Source organism: Convolutriloba macropyga, chromosome 11, assembly GCF_964194025.1.
Source record: "Convolutriloba macropyga chromosome 11, txConMacr16.3, whole genome shotgun sequence".
In the NCBI taxonomy this organism is placed as follows: domain Eukaryota; kingdom Metazoa; phylum Xenacoelomorpha; order Acoela; family Convolutidae; genus Convolutriloba; species Convolutriloba macropyga.
The window spans coordinates 34,843,132-34,849,847 of NC_134478.1; positions in this window are offsets into that span (position 1 = coordinate 34,843,132).

Genomic DNA, 6,716 nt, shown 5'->3' on the forward strand with positions numbered 1-6,716 from the left:
ATTTGATGCCTTGTTTTCAGGGATCATTTTAATTTTTAAAGAGATTTCCTATTATACCGCTTTCATAACTGCCAGCAAGGGATCTCGATGGGCCGGGCTCAACTTGCAATTTCGAAATATCAGAACTACGTCGCCATCGTTGTTCTATTTCCTGTTAATCTTACGCAAGGCGTTTTTCTTTCAGTTGTGTTTAATGGCGATTCAGGAAAGGTATCAAACATTCTCATATTTCTAAGTCTCTGGAGCTTGGTGAATTTTTTGAGGCTTTATTGCTATTTGAGTATTCGTCGAAGAAAACAAATCAAAAACACCCAATTTTACAAACCACTGAAAGTTGCATTCAGTTTTTTTTTGTAAACTTTGGCATCTTTTTCCAGTTATATAGTCATTTTAACAAAGAATTCTTTTATCTCAGTTTAAAAAAGTTCGCCAGTGGAAATGGTATACAATTTTACAGAAAATCATAAGAGATGGAAAAGTAAGCAGCTGATATAATCAAATAATAATTCACGAAAACAATATCAGAGCCTATAAAAGATTAATATGAATAAATTAAAAGTTATGGTTGTTGTACACATGCAATAAAAATTGAAACAAATGAAACTATAAGGTGAAAAAGCTGTGCGAAGTATCATTCTTATATGCCCTCCGAACTGCTGAGTGACTATAATTGTTCAAAATTTTGCCGGCTGACTGTGTATGTCATTATACAATTTAACTAAGGTCAAAAGAGCGAAAATAATCCTGAAAATTCCAACCCCCGTGAAGTAATGCGTTTTGAACTATCAATCAGAACCCACTTTTGAATCTTTTGGTCGTTGTCTCCGCTGTCAAACTCGGATTCCATTTTCTTGTTGGTTTGACTGAATTCTGTATAAAAAATTATTGCTGATCTTAAAACATTGCATCGGACTCTCTTATATGTTTCAAATATAAAATGAACATTTTGTTTAACACCAAGTTCAAGATCTATTTCTAATACTTCGATAAATTAAGTTGTAATTGCTATTTTAGGGGTTTAGATGTTGTGAATAGCTCCAGTCAGTTACTATGTTTTAACAGTTTATCACGTTTTGTAATCTTAAAGAATTTTCATTCTGTTTTTTTTTTTTCATTTTGGCTGTTATGAAATTAAGGAGCGTATTGTATGGGACAATTTCGATGAGGTTTTAGCTATTCACAAAAAAGAAGTTATGTACAATTTGAAACGTAAATCGTTAGTATCCGGGATCTGTAATGAGCAATTAATTCGTTATACCTACTTGAAGCTAAAGACTCATCCAGACAGTTTTTCAAAAACAAATTGTTGATGCAAACTAGTTGTTTCAATGAGATTTGAGTGAATGCTTTAAACCGGTGATGCTATCAATTTTTGCATGTTCCAAAACTTTTCCAATTTTTAGGTAAGGGCCAGGTAAACCATTTTCATTTCTTTTAATTTAATTTTGAAAAAACCGTGCTTTGTTTATAAAATTTTGTAGGTGGCTTCCATTCGCTCAAATTTTCTCTTTTGTTTACGGATGTTTATCAAATATAGTTTGACCGCAGCATGTTGTTGAATCTTATAGTTTACTACCAAGGAACGTTGAAAAACAAGCAGAAAAAATCGTTCAATGAATTTGGTTTTTTCACATTTTTTTTCATAACAGATGCAAAAGCTGAAATGGTGAGATGTGGCAATGCCAAAGAAAAAAACTATCTTAAAATTTCCGTGTTTCTGATTCACAATTAGATCTCCGATATGCACAGATACTTTTATCTTTACCTTACATACTTTTACCCAAGAATTGTGCTAACAGTTTCTATCGACGATAGCTCAAAAGCACAAATTACTAAAATTGTTGACAAATCTGACATATAATTTCAAAGTTTCTATAATTTAAAGGAAAATCGATTTAATGGCTTTTTTTCAAGCCCACTAATTACTCTAATCTTAAAATTAAAACCAGGGCAGTGAAAAAATTCAGACTAAATTGGGCAAAATTGCTTGATTCATGTGTACCTTTTGCTGCGTAATGAAATGATAAAGTTTGAGCATCAACGGTCAGGGTCTTTCTGCTTTACTTTTGTCACTTAACAGCAGGAGAAAAAACTCTATTTTAAAATATATCCTTTCGCAACTCTTTTCAATATATTTGTCATTTTTTGGCATGTTCAATTTAAACATTGATTGATTTAAACTTTGATTTGGAAAAGACGCCGGAGACAGTTGATCAAGATATTGATCGTAAAAATACACAATTAAATTTCAGGTTTTATATTCCAACTGACCTGTGAAACACAGTGAAGCTGAGGAGAAAAACTCAGAGCACAGTTCTGTGCCAAAAATAAAACCGTTTGGAGACTTGGTTTTTCTGTTTCAAAATTATATCACTGATATGCATAGAGTAATTTTACCTGTGCGGAAAATTTATTTCGATACAGACAAAACTAATCAAAAGGCTCTGCGTGTATGAAAAATGCGAAATAAAATAAATAAAAATTGATGCAATAAAAGATCGGTTGATAAATTCAGTCTTCAAGTTTCAACAGAGAGAATCAAAAATTTTTCAATATTGTGGCAACACAAACTAATATTATTTCAACCCAAAAAAATTGTTTATCAAAAGAGCCATTATATAAATCAAAGATTGAAAGTGGAACACAACAATATAGTTACTTCTGAATCAGAGAGAATCAAAATTTTTTTAAATTTTCTGGCAACGAAAAGTTATACTAATTGTACCCGAAACCAAAATGTTCTATCAAGTGAACCGTTATATAAATTAAAGATTGAAAGTTGAACACAACAGTATATTTACTTCTGAATCTGAGAACAAAATCTGAACTTATGATATACGTTGAAAACTGTCGCATGTTAACGTTTCCTTACTTATTTTGTTTAGCATTTAGAGTAATGAGGCTTAAGACTGGTCTTTGTTCACTTTAGCAGCCAACTGATAATTAGAAGAGCTTTTCAGATAAAAACAACTCTTCGTCATATTTTACATGAGATCCAATGTGAAGTTCATTGAATCAATGTACGTCAAAAATTTATATAATTTTAAATTGATTTCATAATAATTGAACTTTGAGCAATAAAACAAAACTTTGTTCTCAATATTTCATTACCAACAAATATAAGATCGGTTGATAAATTCAGTCTTCAAATTTCAACAGAGAGAATCAAAAATTTTTCAATTTTGTCGCAACACAAACTAATACTATTTCAACCCAAAAAAATTTTGTATCAAAGGAACCGTTATATAAATTAAAGATTGAAAGTGGAAGACAACAATATAGTTACTTCTGAATCAGAGACACTCAAAATTTTTAAAAATTTTTTGGCAATTCTGAATCTGAAAACAAAATCTGAACTTATGATATACGTTGAAAACTGTCGCATGTTAACATTTCCTTACTTATTTTGTTTAGCATTTAGAGTAATGAGGCTAAAGACTGGTCTTTGTTCACTTTAGCAGCCAACTGATAATTAGAAAAACTTGTCAGATAAAAACAACTCTTCGTCAAATTTTAAATGAGATCCAATTTGAAGTTCATTGAATCAATGTACGTCAAAAATTTATATAATTTTAATTTGATTTCATAATAATTGAACTTTGAGCAATAAAACAAAATTTTTTTCCCAGTATTTCATTATCAACAAAAATAAGATCGGTTGATAAATTCAGTCTTCAAGTTTCAAAAGAGAAAATCAAAAATTTTTTAATTTTGTGGCAACACAAACTAATACTATTTCAACCCAAAAAAATTTTTTATCAATGGACCGTTATATAAATTAAAGATTGAAAGTGGAAGACAACAATATAGTTACTTCTGAATCAGAGAGAATCAAAATTTTCAAAACTTTTTGGCAACGAAAAGTTATACTAATTGTAACCGAAACCAAAATGTTCTATCAAGTGAACCGTTACATAAATTAAAGATTTAAAGTTGAACACAACAGTATATTTACTTCTGAATCTGAGAACAAAATCTGAACTTATGATATACGTTGATAACTGTCGCATGTTAACGTTTCCTTACTTATTTTGTTTAGCATTTAGAGTAATGAGGCTTAAGACTGGTCTTTGTTCACTTTAGCAGCCAACTGATAATTAGAAAAACTTTTCAGATAAAAACCACTCTTCGTCAAATTTTAAATGAGATCCAATGTGAAGTTCATTGAATCAATGTATATCAACAATTTATATAATTTTAAATTGATTTCATAATAATTGAACTTTGAGCAATAAAACAAAATTTTTTTTCTCAATATTTCATTGTCAACAAAAATTGGTGGACTTAAAGCTCTTTGTCCAAAGAGTTTGATCTTTAAATTGGAAGTTTTTTATATGTAACCATATATAGATTGGAAAAACTGAATCATTTCACTTGAAAATCTGACAAAAGAAAAATAACACAAATTTTTCTAGCTTCTGCTATCTTTTGTCCGTTTTTGTATGAACTTCAATAATTGTGTTTGTGTGTGGTGTTGGACACATTCAGTTAGAGTGAGTTGTTTCAATTGTGATTGGTGGCAATTTAGGAAAAAACACAACCATTCTCGTATTACTAAATCTCCGAACCATGGTGAAATTTCCGAGGAGTAGTTATTGCTATTTCAGTATTCGGTGCAGAAAACAAATCAAAAACACCCAATTTTACAAACCACTGAAAGTTGCATTCAGTTTTTTTTGTAAACTTTGGCATCTTTTTCCAGTTATATAGTCTTTTTAACAAAGAATTCTTTTATCTAAGTTTTAAAAAATTCGCCAGTAGAAATGGTATACATTTTTACAGAAAATCATATGAGATGGAAAAGTAGGCAGCTGATATAATCAAATAATAATTCACGAAAACAAAATCAGAGCCTATAAAAGATTAATATGAATAAATTAGAAGTTATGGTTGTTGTACACATGCAATAAAAATTGAAACCAATGAAACTATAAGGTGAAAAAGCTGTGCAAAGTATTATTCTTATATGCCCTCCGAACTGCTGAGTGACTATAATTGTTCAAAATTTTGCCGGCTGACTGTGTATGTCATTATACATTTTAACTAAGGTCAAAAGAGTGAAAATAATCCTCAAAATTCAAACCCCCATGAAGTAATGCGTTTTGAACTATCAATCAGAAACCACTTTTGAATCTTTTGATCGTTGTCTCCGCAGTCAAACTCGGATTCCATTTTCTTGTTGATTTGACTGAATTCTGTTTAAATAGTCATTGCTGATCTTAAAACACTGCATCGGACTCTCTTATATGTTTCAAATATAAAATGAACATTTTGTTTAACACCAAGTTCAAGGTCTATTTCTAATATTTCGATAAATTAAGTTGTAATTGCTATTTTAGGGGTTTAGATGTTGTGAATAGCTCCAGTCAGTTACTATGTTTTAACAGTTTATCACGTTTTGTAATCTTAAAGAATTTTCATTCTGTTTTTTTTTTCATTTTGGCTGTTATGAAATTAAGGAGCGTATTGTATGGGACAATTTCGCTGAGAATTTAGCTAATCATGAAAAAGAAGCTATGAACAGTTTGAAACGTAAATCGTTAGTATCCGGTATCTGTAATGAGCAATTATTTTGTTATACCTACTTGAAGCTAAAAACTCATCCAGACAGTTTTTCAAAAACAAATTGTTGATGCAAGCTAGTTGTTTCAATGAGATTTGAGTGAATGCTTTAAACCGGTGATGCTATCAATTTTTGAATGTTCCAAAAGGTAAACCATTTTCATAAGGGCCAGGTAAACCATTTTCATTTCTTTTAATTTAATTTTGAAAAAAACCGTGCTTTGTTTATAAAATTTTGTAGGTGGCTTACATTCGCTCAAATTTTCTCTTTTGTTTACGGATGTTTATCAAATATAGTTTGACCGCAGCATGTTGTTGAATCTTATAGTTTACTACCAAGGAACGTTGGAAAACAAGCAAAAACAAAAATCGTTCATTGAATTTGGTTTCTTCACATTTTTTTTTCATAACAGCTGCAAGAGCTGAAATGGTGAGATGTGACAATGCCAAATTAAAAAACTGTTTGAAAATTTCCTTGTTTCTGATTCACTATTAGATCTCCGATATGCAAAGATACATTTATCTTTACCTTACATAATTTTACCCAAGAATTGTGCTAACATTTTTTATCGACGATAGCTCAAAAGCACAAATTACTCAAGTTGTTCACAAATCTGACATATAATTTCAAAATTTCTATAATTTAAAGGACAATCAATTTAATGGCGCTTTTTTCAAGCCCACTAATTACTCTAATCTTAAAATTAAAACCAGGGCAGTGAAAAAATTCCGACTAAATTGGGCAAAATTGCTTGATTCATGTGTACCTTTTGCTGCGTAATGAAATGACAAAGTTTGAGAATCAACGGTCAGGGTCTTTCTGCTTTACTTGATGAATTCTTATAAATTCTCAAGTAATTGATAGATTCAGAAACCACTTTTGAATCTTTTGGTCGTTGTCTCCGCAGTCAAACTCGGATTCCATTTTCTTGTTGGTTTGACTGAATTCTGTATAAAAATTGTTGCCGATCCTAATACATTGCATCGGACTCACTTATATGTTCCAAATATAGAAGTGGTCCTTTTATTTAACACGCAGTTTTGGGTCTACTTCTAGTACTTTGATAAATTCAGTCGAATTTCCTATTTTTGGCTGTTTCGGTCTCTTTCCTGGGTCTCTTTCGGTTTTGGCTGTTCGGCAATTATTTAGCATT